Source organism: Lissotriton helveticus, chromosome 4_1, assembly GCF_964261635.1.
Source record: "Lissotriton helveticus chromosome 4_1, aLisHel1.1, whole genome shotgun sequence".
In the NCBI taxonomy this organism is placed as follows: Eukaryota; Metazoa; Chordata; class Amphibia; order Caudata; family Salamandridae; genus Lissotriton; species Lissotriton helveticus.
Genome location: NC_136063.1, coordinates 183,373,853 through 183,397,782, shown reverse-complemented (window position 1 = coordinate 183,397,782; position 23,930 = coordinate 183,373,853).

The window sequence follows — 23,930 nt, the reverse complement described above, 5'->3', positions numbered from 1 at the left end:
CATCTAGAATAGACAAGTCTTCAGGTTCTTGCAAAAAGTAAGTAAAGAGTTGCAGTTCCTAAGAGTGACTGGGAGAAAATTCCAGTAAAATCCGCTCCGATCGCGGATTTTTCGGATTTTCGGCAAATTCGCAATCCGCGAACTCTCGCGAATTTGTCGAAAATCCGTGAATCCGCTCGCGGCGGATTTTTTGCTTGGTTGCGGCGCGCGGCGTGGTGCACGGCGTTCACTTTCCGTCATTTTAGCGTTTGCCGAGTTGTTTTTCTTTGCGAGTGACGCGCCATTTTAGATCTTGCTGCGTGTTCCCGCGGGAGTTTGTCGCCCGCGAATACGTACTCGCGGCTTGCCACCTTGCACAGCACACCTCGCGAGAGTTCGCAATTGCGAACACGTAGTTGCGGCGGAAAGGAACAATCTCGCACTTGCGAAATAGAGATTTTGCAATTTCGCACAAGAAAATCACCAGCAAACAGGATAAACCTTCAGAAAATTATGATTTTTATCAGAATCACTCCTCAGGTTGACATTTGCATGGCCTTTTTTTTTGCAAGGAGTCCATTTTGGGGGGGGGGGAGGAAGGAAGTGCCCCACAGTCTCCAACTTCCTGTTCCTGTCCAGCAGGCTCCTCCCAGTGCTTTGTCCATCTCCTGGTCACTTTCATTTGGATCTGGAGCTGGAAGGATTACTTTTTGTGGGTGCTGCTGGATATTTGGATTTGAGGCCTTTTTGACTGTCTTTGGATCACTTTTGGATTAGAAATCAACTTTCACAAGTAAGTTTGTTTGGGGCATTACAGTTGCTGCAAGTACAATTTTGGAACTTTTTCAGAAAATTAAATAAATTATATTGTGGGTAGCCACAGTATCCAGTAGGACCAGGGTTGGTTATGGGTGCATGATACAACTGTTTTGTTGAATTTAAACACCATTGAGGCCATGGATGGGCTGGGATTGTGCAGATTTTATTGTTTTTTGTCGTTTTTCTGGGCCTGCTGGTGTGGCCCTTTGCCCAGGGGTGGTGAGTGTTGCATGGGCCTAGTCTTTCTGTGGGGTGTCTTCTTGAATTTAAACATAATTGAGGCCATGGATGGGCTGGGATTGTGCTTATTTTATTGTTTTTTGTCGTTTTTGGGGGGCTGCTGGTGTGGCCTTTTGCTTGCCCAGGGGTGGTGGTGGTGCATGGACTGAGTGTGCCTGTGGTGTGGTCTCACTCTCTTTGATGTAAACATCATGGATGGCATTGGATTGTGGTGATTTCTGGCTGTTTTTCTGTTTTTTGGGGGTGTACTGTTGATGTGGTCTGGCCATGTGGGTGGTGGTGGTGGCCATCTTGAGTGCTGGCTGGTACAGGCAACATGTGCTTGGGGTGTAAGGGGGCCATTTTGAGGAGAGGCAGTGTCTGAGGCCTGCACTTATTTTGCCTACTTTTCATCCCTTATGCCCAGGGGTAGTGAGTGTTGCATGGGCCTAGTGTTTCTGAGGGGTGTCTTCTTGAATTTAAACACCATTGAGGCCATGGATGGGCTGGGATTGTGCAGATTTTATTGTTTTTTGTCGTTTTTTTGGGCCTGCTGGTGTGGCCTTTGCCCAGGGGTGGTGAGTGTTGCATGGGCCTAGTCTTTCTGTGGGGTGTCTTCTTGAATTTAAACACCATTGAGGCCATGGATGGGCTGGGATTGTGCAGATTTTATTGGTTTTTGTCGTTTTTTTGGGCCTGCTGGTGTGGCCCTTTGCCCAGGGGTGGTGAGTGTTGCATGGGCCTAGTCTTTCTGTGGGGTGTCTTCTTGAATTTAAACATAATTGAGGCCATGGATGGGCTGGGATTGTGCTTATTTTATTGTTTTTTTGTCGTTTTTGGGGGGCTGCTGGTGTGGCCTTTTGCTTGCCCAGGGGTGGTGGTGGTGCATGGACTGAGTGTGCCTGTGGTGTGGTCTCACTCTCTTTGATGTAAACATCATGGATGGCATTGGATTGTGGTGATTTCTGGCTGTTTTTCTGTTTTTTGGGGGTGTACTGTTGATGTGGACTGGCCATGTGGGTGGTGGTGGTGGCCATCTTGAGTGCTGGCTGGTACAGGCAACATGTGCTTGGGGTGTAAGGGGGCCATTTTGAGGAGAGGCAGTGTCTGAGGCCTGCACTTATTTTGCCTACTTTTCATCCCTTATGCCCAGGGGTAGTGAGTGTTGCATGGGCCTAGTGTTTCTGAGGGGTGTCTTCTTGAATTTAAACACCATTGAGGCCATGGATGGGCTGGGATTGTGCAGATTTTATTGTTTTTAGTCGTTTTTCTGGGCCTGCTGGTGTGGCCCTTTGCCCAGGGGTGGTGAGTGTTGCATGGGCCTAGTCTTTCTGTGGGGTGTCTTCTTGAATTTAAACATAATTGAGGCCATGGATGGGTTGGGATTGTGCTTATTTTATTGTTTTTTGTCGTTTTTGGGGGGCTGCTGGTGTGGCCTTTTGCTTGCCCAGGGGTGGTGGTGGTGCATGGACTGAGTGTGCCTGTGGTGTGGTCTCACTCTCTTTGATGTAAACATCATGGATGGCATTGGATTGTGGTGATTTCTGGCTGTTTTTCTGTTTTTTGGGGGTGTACTGTTGATGTGGACTGGCCATGTGGGTGGTGGTGGTGGCCATCTTGAGTGCTGGCTGGTACAGGCAACATGTGCTTGGGGTGTAAGGGGGCCATTTTGAGGAGAGGCAGTGTCTGAGGCCTGCACTTATTTTGCCTACTTTTCATCCCTTATGCCCAGGGGTAGTGAGTGTTGCATGGGCCTAGTGTTTCTGAGGGGTGTCTTCTTGAATTTAAACACCATTGAGGCCATGGATGGGCTGGGATTGTGCAGATTTTATTGTTTTTTGTCGTTTTTTTGGGCCTGCTGGTGTGGCCCTTTGCCCAGGGGTGGTGAGTGTTGCATGGGCCTAGTCTTTCTGTGGGGTGTCTTCTTGAATTTAAACACCATTGAGGCCATGGATGGGCTGGGATTGTGCAGATTTTATTGTTTTTTGTCGTTTTTTTGGGCCTGCTGGTGTGGCCCTTTGCCCAGGGGTGGTGAGTGTTGCATGGGCCTAGTCTTTCTGTGGGGTGTCTTCTTGAATTTAAACATAATTGAGGCCATGGATGGGCTGGGATTGTGCTTATTTTATTGTTTTTTGTCGTTTTTGGGGGGCTGCTGGTGTGGCCTTTTGCTTGCCCAGGGGTGGTGGTGGTGCATGGACTGAGTGTGCCTGTGGTGTTGTCTCACTCTCTTTGATGTAAACATCATGGATGGCATTGGATTGTGGTGATTTCTGGCTGTTTTTCTGTTTTTTGGGGGTGTACTGTTGATGTGGACTGGCCATGTGGGTGGTGGTGGTGGCCATCTTGAGTGCTGGCTGGTACAGGCAACATGTGCTTGGGGTGTAAGGGGGCCATTTTGAGGAGAGGCAGTGTCTGAGGCCTGCACTTATTTTGCCTACTTTTCATCCCTTATGCCCAGGGGTAGTGAGTGTTGCATACTTGCATGTCCCTAGTCTTTCTGTGGGGTGTCTTCAATGTAAACATCATGGATGGCATGGGATTGTGCTCATTTTTCTGTGTTTTGTCGATTTTTTGGGGTGTATAACTGAACTGATGTTCCTCTGTCTTCCATTGCTTTTAGGTGCACAAGAAGACTCAATAGAACCACCAGTGCCAGGAAGAAGTCCTGCAGCGGTGTGTGCAGCATAACGTCACGCGACGTCACGTCTGGACACAGAACCCTCTGCAACTCGTGCAACTGCTGCCTGCTGACCTGCTCTGAAGAAGATGGCCCCAAAAAAAGTAACCCGTAGCTCCTCTAGCAAGAAAGGTGCCAGTAAGGAGCAGAAGAAGCAAGTTACCAAGGACACTGGTGTGCCGCCCGCCCCTTTTTTTGGGAGTAAAAAAAAAAGTATGCCTGCAGCAGCTGCAGCGGGATCTGCTGGGGACCAAGCTGGCAGCAGCACCCCCGCTCCATTGGGCTCAGTGCCACCACCACCACCACGCCAACTTAAGTCCAAGCCCTTGAGTGCTGCAGAGGCAGCCAGTATACTTCTTCAATCACCATCGACCAGTGATGTTGGCTCATCGCAAGAAAGCAGCAGCAATGTCCCTCAATCAACACAGGTTGTTGTAGCTCATCTGACGAGTGTTGAACAACCACAGCGGCAACAACAATCACATGTGCAAGTACAAGCCCAAGTACATGTGGAAGGAGAGGCAGCGCAAGGAGATGCGCAAGCAGAGGTGCATGGAGGGTCACAACAAGTGCCCACAATAGTTGTTCCTCCCGAAGTAGGGGCACATCAGGAAATCGACAATCAAGGCGAGGTATCATTTGAGGAAGCCACTCCTCCTGATGATCCTTCATTGTCTTCCACACCCCTAGCAAGGAAGAGATCAAGGGTGGTGTCTACATCCTCTTCAAGCACACCTCCTTCTGATGATACGGATCAAACTTGGGAACAAACAAAGGTAGTTAAGCGTAAAAGGAAGCTCGTCCAAAGTCTCAGAGTTATGGAGTGTGATGAGTCTCAACAAGAAGTGGCGGATACTGCTGCTGATGAAGACTCTGCCAACGACGACCCAGTTATCATAAAGGTCACTGCAGCCCCAGCGGGCATGCAGCAAACAGACATTTTGACCCTAGCCCGAAGAGCTGCTGAGCGTGATGATGATGTTATCGATGAGGAGGCAGTGGAAACACCACAATCATTGGAGTTAAGTAGTACACCAACTCGTCCCGCTTCCATATTTCTTTCTGGCAAGAAGAGACCTCCGTCAATCTCGACCTTAATTAGTGGCGGTGAAAGTGCAAAACGTACAAAAGTTGGGCAATCCACATCCTCCACTTCATCTGGCATTAGCTTCATGACCACCACCACCAGTATCGCCGCCTCCTCCATGTCCCACAGACACTTCAAGTCCCCAGTTTGGGACTTCTTTACTGTTTGTCCAAAAAATCCAAAGTTTGCCATTTGTACCATTTGTAAGCAAGCAGTTAGTCGTGGTAAGCCAGGTACCAACTATGGTACCGGAGGCCAGAGAGGTCATCTTAGGAGACAGCACACTGTCAAATGGTTTGCGCACCTAGATGCGATCAAGAAAGGCCAAATTCAAGGAAACGTTGATGTTTCATCTGATGATGACGAGCAGGAAGAAGACGTGTCAAACACTTCCCTTACACCCAGTACCCCTGTCAGCAGCACACCCAATGTGAGGCACACTAAGAGTGTTGGAGCGAGTGAGACACCAACGCACAAAAGTTCACCAGCGACCAAATTGGGTCAACGAAGTCATTATCAGCCCGTAAATGCTTGGTCCAGGGCAACATTAGAACAATGCTTACTTCAGACGTGCCATATGAACGCAACCACCCACTGACGCGTCTGTATAACACTAAGCTGGCTAAAATGCTAGCTGTGGACCTTCTACCTTTTTCTTTTGTAGAAGCGGTAGGTTTTCTTGAATTAGTGGCAACGCTCTGCCCTAAATGGAAGGTTCCGAGCCGGTTCTATTTTGCCAGAGTTGCGGTTCCAGCACTACATGAAGATGTGCTGCAGGCGATTGGGGCAGCTTTGCAGAAGAGTGCTGTTCACACAATACATCTGACAACAGACATGTGGACCAGTGGCCCAGGCGATGATTACATGTGCATCACTGCACACTGGGTCTCTTTTTCAGGTGTTATAGCAAAGCTAAACGCAGGTGTTGACCCGGACCAAGTTTTCAAAGCTGCTCGGAAACATGCAACACTAGCCATGTTTGGCTTGGAGAAAAGTCACACAGCAGAAAACCTTTTGGAAGAGTTTGACAAAAAGGTCTTGACAATGCTATCCCCCCTAAAACGCAAGATTGGTTATGTTTCCACGGATAATGGCGCCAATGTAGTTAAGGCCATGTTGAAGGGTGACCATGTTAGAGTGCCGTGTTTGGCGCACTGTATCAACCTGGTAGTTCAAAAATTCTTGAGTGATAAAGAGAGTCCAGCGTTCGAGGTAATGGCCACCTGCCGCAAAATGTGCAACCATTTCAGCCATTCTTTTAAGGCCCGGAAGCATCTGCGGAGACTGCTACTTGAACGTGGAATGCCAGTGAAAGCACTCATCCAGGAGGTGGCAACACGTTGGAACTCAACCTTCTACATGCTTGAGCGTCTGTATGAGCAGTATACGGTACTCGATCACTATTTCTTGACAGAGGCTACATCTCAGAAGGAGGACCTGCGGATGAGTAAGGCGCAATGGGCCATAGTTAAAAGCCTGACAGACATGCTTCGTCCTTTTGAGTTCTTCACGCGTGCAGTCAGCCAGGAGGACTGTAATTTGGGAAAAGCTATCCCATTGTTGTGCATACTGGAGCACCAACTGATGGCGGTTTCTTCTGAGTTTCAAAAAGATGAAAAAAAAAAAACCCATTTCATTTTGTCTGAGAAATTATTACATCGCCTACGTGGTGATGAACGTCTTAAAAACATCAACTCAGATCAGCATTACATTTGTGCTACTATTCTGGATCCACGCTACAAAAAGGCGCTGGCAGACAACGCATTCTTTCCTTTCGCTGATGCAGATGTTCAAAAGTACAAACATTGGTTAGCCTGGTCAGCCAAGAGGTTTGAAAAAGAACGGCAGGTTATTGAAGGAGAAGCCAGTACATCAGCATCAGCATCAGCAGGCCATCCGCAGTCACAAGAATCCACTTCTGCACCTGTGGCTGGGGCACAAGTGACCTCTCAGCCGTTAAAGACACCGGCAACTGGATCATCTGCACCACACACAATGACAACACTAACAGTGGCTGGGGAGGAGGATTGGCTAAGTTTGATGGGGTATGGTTCTCGAAAAAATGTCACAGGCACAGCAAAAAGTAAGCAAAGTGGAGGAACAGTTGATGACCTTGAGTCGATGGTGCAGGACTATCTGAATGACTCAACAGTGGTCTTTCTTAATGAGGAGCCATTGCAGTATTGGCATGGCAAAAAACAATTGTGGCCACAGCTCTACAACCTGGCTATAAACTATTTGTCTTGCCCACTCGCAAGTGTGTCTTCTGAACGTGTTTTCAGTGCTGCTGGTGGCATTGTAACTCCCAAACGGAGCCGCCTCTCGCCCAAAAATGTGGAGCGGCTGACAATGATCAAGATGAATCAGCACCTCATACCACCAGATTACAAAGTACGAGAAAGCACGCCGCATGAAGACGAGGAGGACAGCAACGTAGATGAGGGGATTTTTTCTCTGTTCGGTGCCACTGACCTCATCCAGCCTGAATTCGCAGAGTATGATGACGAAATCTTGTTCTTATTCCCTGACACCGAGCCCTGAAAATGAGACAATCAATCAAGAACTTTCTTTTTCGTCCTTATTCACTTTTATTCCTGTGTGCTTTGTGTCTCTCTTTCTTTGTTTTGCACAGTTAATTTAATTCAAACTTTAATCACCTAATCCCAAAAACAAGACCATCATCAGAACTGTCTTCACTTGTTTGCTTATTGATTTGAAGGTGCCGCAGTCTACATTCCTCAGGTTCACAAGTTCTGAAGAACATGCTCCTCTATCCTCCTCCTCCAGACTGCGATTTCCCTCCAAGCAGAGTGCTGGATTACGCACAATGAAGAAAGACTCAGCACTTGTGGGGGTGTTGTACTTCTTTGCGGGTGAGTTGACGGTTTTGGGCCCATTGCTGTGAAGCTCTAATAATGGACAAAAGTGTTTTGGACCAAATATGAGGTGGAAATTTCTTGCCGTTTTTGCTGACTTGCTTGCCTTTGAGGTGCTCTTTGGCGGGGTTCCGGGGGTTTGTGTGTAATTTTTGGTGTCTGTCGAAGCACTGCTGCGACAGTCTAATCTTGATTGCATTTGCTTTTCAGGAAATCCGTGGTGGAAAACAGGAGTTATGATGATTGATGATGATGACGACCTAGCTGCACAGCGCCGCGTTTGGACCGAAGGCCGAGAGACATTGTAAGTATGAGATTTAGCTTTTCCGCTGTTTGGGGGTGTTGTGTCGGGTGTTTTTTTGCGGGTGGGTTGGCGGGTCTTGCCTGGGGCATTCCTGGGAAGGTCTAATACCGGATACAAGTGTTTTGGACAAAATCCATAAGGAACAGCCTTTTTTTTGCCATTTCTTCAGACATCTTGCTCAATGTAGCGTTTTGGGGGGCTTCCTGCTGTTCGTGGGTGGGTTGCGCCCGGGGTCTCTGTCGAAGCACTGCTGCGACAGTCTAATCTTGATTGCATTTGCTTTTCAGGAAATCCGTGGTGGAAAACAGGAGTTATGATGATTGATGATGACCTAGCTGCACAGCGCGTTACTTTGGACCGAAGGCCGAGAGATATTGTAAGTATGAGATTTAGCTTTTTCGCTGTTTGGGGGTGTTGTCGCGTGTTTTTTTGCGGGTGGGTTGGCGGGTCTTGGCTGGGGCATTCCTGGGAAGGTCTAATGCCGGATAGAAGTGTTTTGGACAAAATCCTTAAGGAAAAGCCTTTTTTTTGCCATTTCTTCAGACATCTTGCTCAATGTAGCGTTTTGGGGGGCTTCCTGCTGTTCGTGGGTGGGTTGCGGCCGGGGTCTCTGTCGAAGCACTGCTGCGACAGTGTAATCTTGATTGCATTTGCTTTTCAGGAAATCCGTGGTGGAAAACAGGAGTTATGATGATTGATGATGATGACGACCTAGCTGCACAGCGCCGCGTTTGGACCGAAGGCCGAGAGACATTGTAAGTATGAGATTTAGCTTTTTCGCTGTTTGGTGGTGTTGTGTCGGGTGTTTTTTTGCGGGTGGGTTGGCGGGTCTTGCCTGGGGCATTCCTGGGAAGGTCTAATACCGGCTAGAAGTTTGTTGGACAAAATCCATAAGGAAACACCAGTTTTGGCACTTTTTGTAAGTTAGGGTTCGTTAGGGTTAGCCCTAGCAGCAGGATTGCATGTGTTTAGGGGGGTTCTATTGCAACGCGGTTCTGTTGTTGTAGAGCACTGTTGGAGCGATGCTGGCTATGGATACTTTTGCTTGCAGGCAAGTGGTTTGAATACAATCCACGGTCTGTATTTGGGTCTACTGTTACTTTCAAAGTACGTTTTGTAACCATTTTTCTGCTAGGCATCGTTTTTGGAGATATGATTGGGTTCTTCTACATTTTTGCGACTGGCTTTAGTAAGGGTCTTGGTGGGAGCATTGCTGGGAAGGTCAAATTTTGTTCTAAAACACAGTAGTACACCCACCTTGAGGGGAAAGATCCGCTATAATATTTTGGCCATACTTATTGATCCTTAAAAAGGTGACTCAGACAGAGCACGCAATTTCAAAAATATTGTACTGTCTATTAGGGAAATCAAAGTGTCACTTTTTGAACCACACAGCGTACATACCTTTTATTTATTTATCAGTGGTATTGTAATAGCACTTCCTGTTTTCCGTTCAATAATTACAGGCCGGGTTTCAGTCAACATCCGCCAGGCAGGCAGTGGACAGGGTGTCTCTTCTGTCAGTGGTCACCACCACATTGATGGACGAAGCGTCAGCTGGAATGGAGGAGTGCCGCCAATAAGAGGAATTGTTTGCTGCATGCAACTTACTTACCAATTTCAACAGGACAACTCCAACAACATACGCAATACAGATACAGTATCCATTGTTGTCTTTTATTCTATGAGTGTGACTGCATGTGCTTACCTTTAGTTTGTAACCAAAGATTGTCTGTAAACTCTGTATCTTCAATTATTGTTTGTCCATGCTCTGCTTTTTTTTTCTTCTCTCAACAAAACCTACCCAAAAAGAAACCCCCATTCCCATCCATTTTACAAACCCTAACCCTCTTCCCCCGGGCTGTGTTGTTTTGCTTGATGTCTGACTAAAATGACATCAATAATTCCACACACTTGCTGGGGAGGATAAGGTGATAGCAGCAACAGGCTGGTGAAGGAATACGAGGATATCTTCTAGACTTACTCAGCTTCAGTACTATATCTTCTAGTAGTAGTAGCCAATGTCAAATAAATTCAACGCAAGTACTAGTTATACTTGCAATACTTTACCATTTGTTAGGCTACATTATGGCACTGTTCTAGTGTACTGTCACCTGCTATTTTCTCGATCGTACCGTAACCGTTGTAATGCTACAGTAAGGAGTACAAACAAGGTTTCGTTTTCTTTTTTTCCATAGGCATGCAACTGCCACTGTGTCACACCACTAGTACCACCGCAATGAGGAAATGTCACCCGCCCAGGAATGACAACGTTAATCCCCATTTCACCTGGAGCCAGCCCTGGGCCTAGCCCTAATTTCTAACACAAATTACAGGTAAGATAAGCGTTTGGTGGGAGGTAGAATAATGGAGTATTATTTCGGAGTAGACAAGAGATTGACGGTTGTACTACTAAAGTCCTACGACTGTTCAGGAAAACAAAGTTACTGTTACACCCCCGCCCCCCACCCACCAGACTGAAAAGCAGTAAAAAACAGGTATGGTCAGATAAAGTTGAAAAATATATTTATTTATCCCTAACAAAATAATCTCCCTCACCCACCCTAACCCCAACGATTGTCTCTGAAACGTCCCAAAACGATCCCAACTCCCAAATCCCACCCCCCAAAAGTCTATAAAAAAAGGGCAAGGGACACTCCACTACTGGAGGGTGCTGGTGCTGGTGCATGATGCGGCATGGGCATCATACTCCTTGCGGAGGGTGGCAAGCTCGGAGCGGAGGCCCTTAACCAAGGTCTTATACCTCAGGACCTCCTGCTCCAGGTTGGACATGCGGACTCGTAGGCGGCGTTGGCGTTCCTTGCAGCTCCTGTGGGGGGCAGCTGGTATTTCGGTTGCTTGGCGGTGGCGGTCGGCTTTCTTAGCCCGGCTCGGTCCCGCTGGCTTAGTCACGGAGGAGGATGCAGTGGTCACAGTCGAAGATGTTGCCCCGCTCGACTGCGTGTCCTCCTCCTCCTCCAGGGCCACCAGCCGCCGATACTCGGCGACTGTGGCCTCCAGCCTCCGTTGCCGGGCCAATCTAGCCTGCTCCCTCCTTGTTGTTGATTTGGAAGGAGCAACTATATGAAGAAAGAAAGACATAGTCTGTAACCAATGCTCCTTATTAATAACACAAAGTGATTGAGCCGAAAGTTGGGTCACAGAGTACAAGTAGCAAATTGAAAGCACAGTACATAACTATTGAGGACAGTATCTATGTAACCTCCCACTTCTGCATCCTTGCTCTAACAGTAGTGGTAGCTTAATGAACTAATTCTACGACCACTATGGACTTCCATTACAGTGGACTATGACAGTACACCAGTCTTATTCTTCTTCTTCTCTCTTGTTTAGGGAAATGGGTACGTTATCTTATGCAAGCCGGCAGAATGACATGGACACAGCACAGTGAAGTTGCACCCGAGAAAAAAAGTTGCACACCATGATGATGGAGACAGACTTGCGTTACTGTACCGGTCCAGTACATGCAGGTGGTGAAGCTATTACTTTTCTATTACGGGTGGCACTGAGAATACTCTGTTACAAGGGCTACTGCTTAATTAATTTACCTTTCACCCTACAGTGCAAATGAGTACTAGAAAAGGAAACTGAAGAAGCTAACTAATTTGATTATCTATCACTTCACATGGGACGTATTTAATGACAGATGAGATGACTTTAGGTGCTTTGCTTAATATTGAGTGAACAGTGATACACCCACACATGAATGACGTACTACAAGTAAACTAAAGTTATTAAGAGAGGTACGGAGTGTCCACCGTAATAACCAGATATATGCTGTGAATGCAAACGCAATACAAAGTACTGCTACTATTCATGGTAGTATTGGACACATTTACAATTTCTTTTCCTTGCCTTCCCTGCACTGGGACGGACGTGCGGGTGCAGTGGTACATGCTCTTCAAGGTAACACTTACTTCACCTGGCGACCATCTACTCTCTCTAGATGCACATGTGCTATGTAAGAGTCAGAGAATACCATGCTCCAGGCATCCATTCAGTCAAAGTATACGCACACATACAGTTTCTGTTTCTCCCACCCAGGCTGCTGTCCTTCCACCCATCCTTGCTTCATCATTGACCCAGCCATGCACCATACCATATTCTTTCCTTCCCAGCCACCTCTGGGTCCAAGCAAACACATATCGTTCTTCTTTGCCAGCCATCATACAAGTTCGCGTCCCACTTACTTACACCCTTCTTTCGCTTTTCGTTCATCCCATCCATCACGTTCGTCTAAGAACTTATTGGGATTCTTCTCACCAAAAACTTCACAGCTAAGTCGAAGTACATTTCGAGGAGGCTACTACCTGGTTGATTTGTAATTGTAATACACCCGTGCAGAAAGCACACTATGCAGTCTTCAATCTCAATAAGTAAGGAATATATAGCTTACCTGTTTCCGCCACCACCGTTTGATCCCCCACAGGACCGGCCACCAGCTCTTCTACCGCCGCCTCCTCCCCAGAGGCCTCCGAGTCCAAGTCCAACACAGCCACCTCCGCGCTGGCCCCGTCACCAGATGTTACACCTACAAAGTACATTTAAGAATGTTAGAATACACCACTCACTACTATATAATATTTGGTCTAGGAGAAATGTTAAAAAAACAGAATACAATGTAATAATTTGTGACTGTCTACTCCATAGTAAAAATGTCCCATTTTCCAGGGAAGGCTGTTGTCTTGCTGCACTTTTATGCACAACTGATGAATGCTTGCTTTTGATTTTTAACACGCACCACTTTTTCTCCTAACAGACAGAAGCTTGACTCCTGAGTCCTAAGAACACGACCAGGATCAAGTTCAAACTAGGTGAGAGTTCGGCTCGACCACAAGAAATGTGTCCAATTAATCGTCAGCACTAACCACTTTTCCGTTTACAGTTAAATAGTTTTATGACAAAGTAGATTTTAATAAATGTGTTTACTTTTAATAAAGCTTTTACACTTAAATAGACTCTGTGGTTTTTGTTCCTCTAGACTAGAGTGGATGAGCTAAAGGTTTTGGAATTTTTGCAAGCATGAGTGCCTCTGACACTTCTTGACTGTGCTGTGACTCCGTACTACTCTCTTGTCCTGCGTACGATAATCTAGAGATCATTGGGGATCTATAATCGGTGACTTCGGGAGCTGAATGACTCTGCCACACTATCTAGTCAGTAAGGAGACAGTGCATAGAGGTATTGCTGAATATAATGGGAGTCCAATGGAATTGCCAAATGTCCAATCTTAGTTAGCTACACAGACAGACTAATAAGAATAGTCTAGTAATACCACAGGGAGTCATATTCGAGGCAGGATAAGAATTTATATCCAGTCTACAAGAAGATCAAAGACGATTTAGAAAAAATCGAATGAGGAACGCTAGGAAAAAATAGGTACTGTTTATTAAAATGTAAACTTACTGGGGCCAGCAAAGGAGCCCTCGCCTGCCCGATCCTGGCCTGCATCCTCAGCACCCTCCTCCTGTGTCCTCTTGCCCTTGGGGGGAGCTGATGTACAACATGAAAGAAAGAAAAACCAGAAAACATGGATGAGATTTTTCAACCAAATCAAACATTTCAAAAGAACAATAACAACATATTTTGGAAAAATAGCAAATAGATAGACAACTATTCCACGGGATCTATCTCATGTGGTATACTACGTTATTCGTATTGCCTGATTTGCGGAACGTTGACTTAGAAAGTTCCTATGTAACTCAATAAACAGACTACTAAAGAGGTTTGCCTAGGCCTGGCACTGCAGGCAGCAGTGCGCAACACGTGACAGACAAAGTCCATCCTGCTTGCAGATCAGTGAATACTCAAACTATCAATCCACCCGCCACCACCGCCACTATTTCTTCTGATAGCCATGTGACTGTCTAAAGGAAGGACTGGACTTCAGTCTGTTGGGGCTGATTTATAAGTCCCTTGCGGAAGTTGCGGCTGATTTTCCTCCATTGTTGCGTGCCTTTTCTGACGCAGCGGCAGAACAAAAGACTCGCCATGGTGTTGGTGCGGCGTATATATTAAAAAAAAAACACATATGGGCATATGGGCGATGCATCACGTTGTAAAGCCCTGCGCCATCAGGGGGCGTTCCGGCGCAAGGGAGGGCGTACCTGCGCAGGAACGAATCCTAAAAGTGGCTGAGGGAAATCTACAAGATGTCAATCAGTCATTTTTAGGACAATGATGCATGACTCAAACCCTGCGCGCTTGAAGCCGACGTACGGCTTGATGCAGCATTGGGGAGATAGGGTACCCCAAAGCATTGCTGGAGCTGCGCCATCGTTGGCACGCAACTCCAGCAATGCGCTGCCTTTACGGCACAGATGCGTAAGGCTTCTGTGACGTTTTGGGCCAATGGGTGGTGGTGGCATGGCACACAATTACTGCCGCATCCCTGCTACTTTGCAGGGATGCGCCGGTAATTGAAAATATGACCCTTACTGTCTAGCATTACGCAGTTCTTTTCTTTACAGTACACTCATACATAATTTCTCAGGCCAATGAAATGCTTCTGAACACAACATACAAAACAAAGAAGCATAGTAGCAAGCAAGGCTACTGAGAAGGAGAGCAGTGCACCTGAAAATGAAATGCATAGAAGATTTTGAAATATAATTTACCTCAATGTAATCGGCAGCATTATTGCTCTTGGTAAAGAACAAAGATTTGCAAATAACAGAGCAGGATAAAACAGAGTAGTAAATGTACTACTACTACTACTCACCAAGCCCGGGGACCTCTACGCCGAGCGCGTCCAGCAAGTCCCGCTCCCGGTCCATGACATCGGTCCAGCGGTGGGTGGCCTGGTTATATGTGCGCCGGACCCCAGAGATCTTGTACATGGCCCGGCACACCTTCTCCCACCGCTGGCGGCGCTCCCGGATGCCATAGCCGGTCGCGATCTTGCCGCCTCCCAGGATCGTCTTGGGGAGGCGGCGCTGGACGTGGAAGATCAGTGCCGCCACTTCCTCCGCGCTGAAGATCTCCCTCGGGACCACTTGCTCCCCCCTTAAACGCCCGCACGGGAGCCGGGCACGGGGTGCGGGACCCTTCCCCTTCTCAGGGTGCTTCCCGGCTCCCTTTACCATGGTCTGGGCAGAAATAAACTTAAATGATAAAGAAGAAATAGAATAGTGAAGAAGAAAAGAAAAGAGTTTAAAAAAGTAGTTTAAAAGTAAATAAAAGCTGCAGAAAACACAAAAATATAGAGCTAGAAAAATAGAGGGTTAGATAATAAGTAAAATTAGATCAAAAAAACTTCAAAAAGCAAAGGATGGCAGAGATTGAGAGAGGATACAGAAAGCATGCCCAGAACCATAGCAATGAATGAGAAACAAGATGGCCGCGCCCGTTCACGACCGCGTGGGTAAGTTCGCGCGAGATTTTCCTTGCGAGTACGCGCGAAATTGTACTAGCGAGCAGCACACTTTGCGAGATTACACATAGCGGGCGGAAACGGAATTACGTCACGCCAACAAGATGGCCGCGCCCGTGTACGACCGATAGGGTAACTTGGCAAACGAATAGCTAGAAGCGCCTCGCGAACACGCGCAAGATCACGCGAACATACACGTCGCAACAAAAACAATTTTGTATTCGCACGTATTCGCGGCTTCCGAAATCGATCTCGCAGGGATTCGCGCCCCAAAAAACGCGCGAAATTGCAAAAAAAACGATTTTAGCTAAAATGAAAGCAATGAGCAGGTGCAAAAGTTCAAACTTAACATTAGTAACATTCAAGGTAGTGCTTCCTGATGGGCCCCTCCAGAGTTTGCAACTATTCTATGACCCTGCTATGACCCAAACAGCAGGCTCATAGAATAGCACCATAAAGGTCCTGTAAAAAAAAAAATTCACTGCAACAAAAAGCAAATTACAGATAAGGAAGGAAGCAGGTGCCAGCCAGACTGGAACTTTCAAAATTACTGACACATTAATGAAACACAAATTAATTGATGGCAGTTGAAGAAGGGCAGGTGTGCTTGCTTTTTTCAACCACCATAATCTACAGTGATAAATAAACCTAATAGGTGCCAGTGAGGATGTACTAGAGGGTGGCATGGGTGTCCCAGAGGGTGGCAGTGGTGAAACAGAGGGTGCTGTGAACCTGTGATGATAAACCAGACGTAGAAACAACATAGTCGCGGCCGTTGCAAGCCGAAAAGTAAGTTCGCAATTGCGAACTTGTCCCAAAATCGGCGCGAACACGCGCCAACACAAAAAACGGAAAAATCCGCAAATCCGCTAGAGTTCGCGGATCTTCGCGGATTGCGAATCCGTAAATCCGCAATTTCGCGTACGCGAGATCCGCTAGATCCGCCCATGCTTATTTCTGACATTTTCTGACTTTGTTTCCATTTTTGTAACATATCTCTCATGTAACGTAACTGGTTCTATTGTACAGTGCTCTGACACCTTCGGGTAAAGTCCGCGCTTTATAAAAATGCATTAAATAAATAAAAAGTAAATAAAAGGAGCGGCCTTTCATGCGGGTTAGACGGAACCTAGGTGTTGATAACAGCGAAAGGCATTCAGAGGTTCTCAGCAGATGTGTCAGTAAATAAGGAGTCACCAGTTTCTGAATGCATGAGGGCGCTAGGCCATGTTTGGTGTTGAACATATGCCACAATGCCTTAAATTCAATACTTTTAGAGATATTGAGCCAGTTCAATTCCTGAAGCCGAGGGGAGACTGAAGCATGCCTCTGTAGACGAAAAAGCAGCCACATTTTGAATAGTCTGTAAGCATCGAATCAAGGTCTTTCTGCTCCCTAGTACAACACATTACTATAATGCAGTCTGAATATGACTAGAGCATGGGTACTCACAAGCATTTTCCTGGGGACCACAAAGTTTGGTCTATGATGTGACCGGGGGCCGCACTGATGCCAGCAAGGGGTGTAAAGTGGGTGAAGGGGAAGCAAGCATGTATATCTAGTGGCTGTCTTTAAAAATGAAGGGGTTCATTAAGTTAAGGGTCTAGTTACTTCCTTAAATAAGTGTTTGTTGTATATTTAATTTTTTTTCATGTTAGTGCTGAGCCGAGTAAAGCGCTGCCCAGTGCTGCTACTGCCTCATGTAAATATCCAGAGGGCTGCATGCGACCCCTAGGCCTTACTTTGAGTATCACTGGACTAGAGCCTGAATGACAGTTCTCTGGGCCACTAAGGGAATTAACCAAAGGATAATTTTCATCCATTAGAGGACTGAAAAGCAGGTAGAGATGACCTTGGACACCTGTGGTTTTAATGACAGTTATTCATCAACAATGTAACTGAGATTAATAACCTTAGTAGACGGGGTGGGCATAGGCCCTAGGGGGTCCGGCCAATGTCTAGGGCCCTAAAGAGCAGGTTTGTCACCCAAGACCAAGACCTTGGTTTTATCCGCATTGAGCCTAAGTGCTTTTTCGTTCATCCATAAGGAAATATTCTTCAGGCCAAAGTGCAGCAGAGAGGGGTCACGATGCTGGGCTGCTGATAACGAGAAGACAATCTGAGTGTCATCAGGGTCTGAGAAAAGGGTGAGCACACATTTCTCAATTACATCTGCAAAAGGACAGACATAAATGTTAAAAAGTGAGGGGCTCAGAATGGATCCCTGTGGAACACCCGATGTGTAGGCTGGAACCCAGGCATGCTGTCTCTTCATACGTTGACTGTATAAAACAGGACAGAGTGGATAACCAGCTACTTGTAGGATTTGACAGAGCCAATAAAGGCAAAGTGGTGGCCAGGTGCACTACATCGCACTAGTTTACCCAATGCATAATGGTCAGTTACAACTTCAATCAATCTATCAGGGGTTTTAAAGCGCACTACTCACCTGGGTGCGAGCAGCTCCGTAGATCATTCAAAGAGCCATGTCTTGAGGTCCTTTCTGAATTGGTGCAGTGTCGGGCATTGCCGGATGTGGAGAGGGATTTTGTTCGAGGTCTTGGTTGCCACGAGAAGGATCTGCCACCTGCTCTGGCCCTGTGGACGTGGGGGACCGTGGCTAGGGTGAGGTCGGCAGAGTGGCGATATCTCTTTGGAGTGTGGCGTGTGTGAGCATTTTGAATGTTATTCTTGGACAAGAAACACCTGTGGATAATATTTGTCGGGCAGCCACTGGATCACCTCTGAATACTTCTGCCAAGCAATACTATTTCACATCTCACACAGACAGTGATGAACAGTTTGCCAGAGCTGTGTTCCCTGACTTCCTTGGTTAATTGGCAATACTCAATCCCATCTCCTGGAGGGTAGGTATTGGTTTGTGACCCAATCATAAACTGCGAGTTTTGCAAGAAGTACCTATAAAACAAAAAAGCGACTCACTTTCGGTAATGATATTTGAATACTGTATCTGCCTCAGATTCCTCAACATCCTCCCTACTGCTTGAAGAGTGGCAGCAAATTATGGTCAAATCCAAGGGTATGCAATGATATCTTTGCAGTTATTGTTGCAGCCATTAAGCTCATAAGCTTCCTCTCCAAAGAGTTTTAACAAATGTGCAAGAAACTGACTCACACCATAAGGAGCCCAGTGTCGTCACATCCTGGGCAAGGGCAGGTGAGATTGTGACTGGAATCAAATAGCATCACCTGGGGTGGAGGGGGGGGGGGGGGGGCTATTGCTGAGGAAAAACATTGTCAAGATCAGGTCTGGCGCTCGAGGTGTAGTATCCATCAGAAATATTTGAACCAAAGGTAAGCAACTTTCTCTTCAGTATTTATTCAACACGTTTTTAAAGGGCTCTTGCAACAATGCGGCATTAGAACAAAAGTACGTTGTTTGCCTATTTTCCTTGACAGTATTCGCTTGAGCATTAGCTTTTATGATTTCGGACGCAGTGCTGTTTCATGCATGCGTCATTTGTTCTCTCAGAAGCCTGTCCTCGTGCGCTCAGACCTGGAGTCAGGTGTTTGTTTGCTGACTGCGAGCAGTGTGAATAACAATTGGACACAACCGGCTCGCGGGCAGCGCGCGCATTGGCAGTAATGAAGAGAGGGCAAACCCATCCTGGCACATCTCTCAGATGAAACAATAAAGCTTGAACAAAAGGGCATCCAGAGGCGAGCCATTCATCAACCTGTCTCCTGCGCTCGTCTGAGAGGATTCAGAGAGAGGCTGCTGTGTCCTGGAGGCGCAGCTGTGCATGGATACCTGCCTACTACAATTCATGTTGCCGCTGTGGCAGAGGAGGACACGAGGCATCCACTCTGCGACTGAATTCACAGCCTATTTGGACTCTCCCTGCTCTGCTGAAGTGTATTAAATCAAGGATGGCTAACACCTTTCCAGTGAGAAACTCTACCTCTTTCTGTGCAGGACTATCTCTCCTGTGATGGCCTGCGATTAAAATCAGCTTCGTGGAAAAAACAATTATAATAAAAATAAGTTGCGTAGAAAAAACAGTTATACTAAATACTGTTAACTGCTATTCTCATATAGTGCGCTATACCACTGTATAGTAAACAGAGGGCTTTTAGGTCATTCTAACAAGAAAGGCCTCTGCCGCAAAGCTGAAGCACTGAAGAACTACAAGTATTCCTGGAGGATAATTCTCCCACAAAGGCAATTCTAGAAGAAGATGCCAACTACACTACTTATACTTCCACCACCACAAACATATGATTTCCTTTTGCAGTACTTGATTGGTTCAAAATCCACCAGAGTCGAGCAAAATGTGGTACTAACATGGCACATTGGTTTTTGATATAGACCCAAAAAATCTGATCCCCCATTTTAGGCGTACGGCTGCAGCAAGGGCCAGTAATATATCATAAATTTAATATTTGTCTACCAGCACATAATTTTAATGTTTTTTTAGCCCATTAGCCCATTATTTTAAAACGTTTGCAATTTAATTGACTCTTACAGCCTGATTCATCAATGGGACGTTTTGCGTGGCCCTAATAGCGATTCATAGCGAATCGCTATTAAGGACACGCAAAACGGTATTCATGTAGGAATTGCTAAAGAAATAGCGATTCCTACACATTCTTTATTTGCGAGTAGCAAATTGCTACTCGCAAATAAGCAATAACTCCCCATTCATTCCTAGTCATTCCTATGGCCCAAAAGGCCCATAGGAATGAATGGGGAGTATTCCTTATTTGCGAGTAGCAATTTGCTACTCGCAAATAAGATAGCGATTTAAAGGGTGCCAGGGGTGTCCAAAGGACACCCTGTAGCACCCCTTAAATGCACATTTGAACAGGTGTTGCGCACACACATGTCCAAAGGACATGTGTGTGTGTAACATGCAAAAGAAAAAAATGCATTAAAGTGCTTTTTACACTATTTTCGCAATTTACCACCAAGTCAGACTTGGTGGTAAATTGCGACCAAATATTGCTATTTCGCAATTTCTAATTGGTTGATGAATTGCATTTAAGGAATCTCTATTAGAGATTCCTTAAATCCAATTCCTCGCAAATATGGGATTTCGGTAATAGAGATTTTTGCATTTGGGATGATGAATCCCAAATGCAAAAATCGCACTCGCAAAGGGCCAGATTCTCAGAATCTGGGCCTTTGCGAGTGCAAATCAGCTTGATGAATCAGGCTGATAGTACACTATGATAAGCATGTAGATATATTGTAGATATACATGGTCTTCCACATAACTTGCTCACCTTCCTTAACATTTGAACAGCTAAAGATAGAAATTTCAAACAAAAGTCATGGTTCATCAAAATATGTCTAGTTTATGCTGTTACTATTTATGGGGCTCTTGTGCCCCATATACGGGGTGTACCAAAAGTCTATTACAACATTTTAAATGACACCCTGCATACCTTTTCTGTATTTTTTGTTATAATATAAAAACTGATTTTCTAGCATTCAAACACTAAGACATTATTTTAAAGAATGAAGATACAAATTATATTGTTATTAATGATTATTGTTATTTTAGTCAACAGTTTTTTTTAAAGTTACAATTTGGTCAAACATCTAAAACATGTCCTCTTGATTGCATTGTCCATCACAAACACAAAGACTAGTACATGGAAGAGACAATTGTTTACATTTACAACTATGGGTACACAATGTTTTACATCCACAATTAACAAGTTCCTTGCAGTATTTTGAAGCATCGGGTAAAAGTGACCACAGAGGTTTATATCCAGAATCTTCCTTCTGCCTTCCCCACTGAGCAGGATCAGGTATATCATTCAGGATACATACTTCACCCCTGAGGCCACACATAACCTGCTTGGAAAAAAGCCCTCTGGCTGTGCTGTAAAAGAGCAGCCTCACTTTGTGGCACATTTTCTAGAGAGCGATTACATTTGGTCATCATCATTCTTCGACACTCGTTAGCAGAATCTGGCTTAATGTTCCTATTGTATAATCTAATTACAAATCGCTGACTGAAACTGTTATTTGAACTATCTGGTGGCCAATGAGAGAGCTCAATAAATGTTTCTGTGACCACCTGAAAATATTGCCACGTTTCCCAACCTATTTTCTTGCCACGACCTACAAAAGCCGAAACAGTGTTGTAACCTGTAAATGCATGGAAAATAAAATACCATCACAAACACTTTAGCCAAGTTTATTGGCATACTCATGGATAGGCAGTAGCCTTTCAGGTGTTCTTGAACAAACGTTCCATATTGAGTTATCCCAACATCATCAGCAATGCACACATATTTATTTGCATTATCACTCATGATTAAGTTGGATGCAATATTCACAACATTTTTGCCAATACCGAAGGCATGAGGAATTTTGTTATCATGAGAAAGCAATTTTGTAAGTTTATTAACATCATTTACAAATTGAGTGTTGCAAGAGACGTCTTCATGGTGAACACAGTTATTTTCGTTTTCACTGAATTCCATTTCTACATTGAATTGTCCCAGTAAGTTGGAAATTGGAGGTCCAGGCACAATCCATTTCATAAATGCACTAGGATTATCAAGAATACCAACTGCCCTGACGTCTGATTTTATATCCTCATTACAATGCTCATGCATCTGATCGTGAGATATGCAGAATTAAGGTCTGCCACTTTTACAAGCAACAAAATATCTGTTTGAAAATTCTTCATTATGCATCTGGAATTCTTGTTTTCAGCTTGACAAGTGTGTTATTGAACACTGGCATTCACATGGCATAGTGGGTGTGGTCCATAGCACACATCCAAGGACAGATCATTTGCAGTTTTACAATAATCTTTTTTTGTGGCAGATGTTATCTTTAGGATTTGCCTTCTGACACTTGCTGGTATGGTACTGAACAAGCCGTGAGACTGAAAAAGATGCACTCTTCTTATCATTGACGGTGTTGTCATTTGAAATGTTACTACCATCCATAATCATCCGTATTAGATTTAGCATAGTAGTCCCTACTGACTTTTCTTGGCAGTTTTGCTCAAACTGTCCACTAAATCTATCCACTTCTTTTCGAATAAAGCAGCTGCATTGGCCAGGCAGACACTATCCTGAAGAGCATTTTGTTTACAGAGACTGAATATATTTTCTCCTGCATCATTTTGCGCATTAGAAGAATATCTCTACCTTTTGGTTCAGTTGTAAGTTCTGGTATGAAAGCAAGAATCTTTTTTTTTTTTAATCGTGTGCTGTGTGTCCATATTTGTCTACATGTTCTACATCTTAATCTGTCATACGACAAACTACAAGTGATTTGATGTTAGATAAATTCTGGAGATACTTCAGAATTTTGAAGTGCATCTTCGAGATAGTTTACAATTTCACCTAATACCATGACATAGATTAATGTCAATTTGTTGTCTTCGCTTTTTTCTTTGTTCTGTATTTGCAGAAGCCGGCCATAAAAACTAAGAAGACACTTTTTGTGGTACTTCACTTAGTACTCAACCATATCACCACCACTTAACTTGGCAAGTACTTTTGAGTCACTTAATGCAACTGCAGCATCTCAAACTCAATTCAAGTGTATGTACACTTATAAGCTCTGCCCTGACGCTTCATCACAGAAGAAACACGTATCTTTCAAATCACCAACTATAAATGAAGCACGTGACACCCTGAAGACTGCCTTGAACTTGTTCGTTTTTTTTATTAACCTAACACTCTTGAAAACTGCCTTGAACTAGTTTAGTTTTTTTTTGGATAACCTTGCAAGTTTGTGTTTGTCAAATTTGTTTCCACACAGATTATGGAATTTTCCACAGTATTTATTAAACAGTTGTTCAACTACATCATGTTTTTTTTAACCAAATTTGTCTTAATGATTGATGGAAGTCCTTTTATTTCGTCAAAAGCTAGCATATTGTCAAGCAAACATTTGTACCCAATTCCTTTATCATTTACCATTTAACATTTACTATTACCTGAAAACACCAAAACGTCTGGTAAATCTTGTTGACACAATACACACAGATCCAATCAATCTCAGTTCCAACATTTTGTGTACTAGGTATAAACTCCTAAACCACTAAAGTTAGAGGATAGACCAAGGCAACACTACTGTCCCCACGCACTAAATAATAACCACAAAAGAAGTAAGTTGCCAATACTAAATCTAAAGAGAAAGGCAACCGTGGTTAAATTAGGAAAATGTAATCACTGTAAGTCATGTGTAGTCTAAGATAGTCTAGGGGGCCACCCCCAGTGGAAGAGGATGCCTCACACACAATATTGTGTCATGCTTCATCATAGGCATCCTCTCCCCACCCTGGTAAGATGGTGCTACCAGGGCGGACTCAACCTCCGTGAAGACTTGATGGTGGGAGGAGGGAGTTCTTACATAAAACTTGCAGGACAAAAAACTGGGATCCAGTTAACCTTCAGGTTCTTCAGTTATCACCTTTATTCGCGAGGATCTGAGGTACGCTAAAACCAAATGTGTCGATGGACCGTAGAGAAATAAATATCTCCAGTCCATCTTTATGTAAACCAACATGTTTCTGCCCACACAAAGAGCCAAAAGGGTCTGGGGCCTTCGTCATGGATGTCGGATCCCTACACTAGTG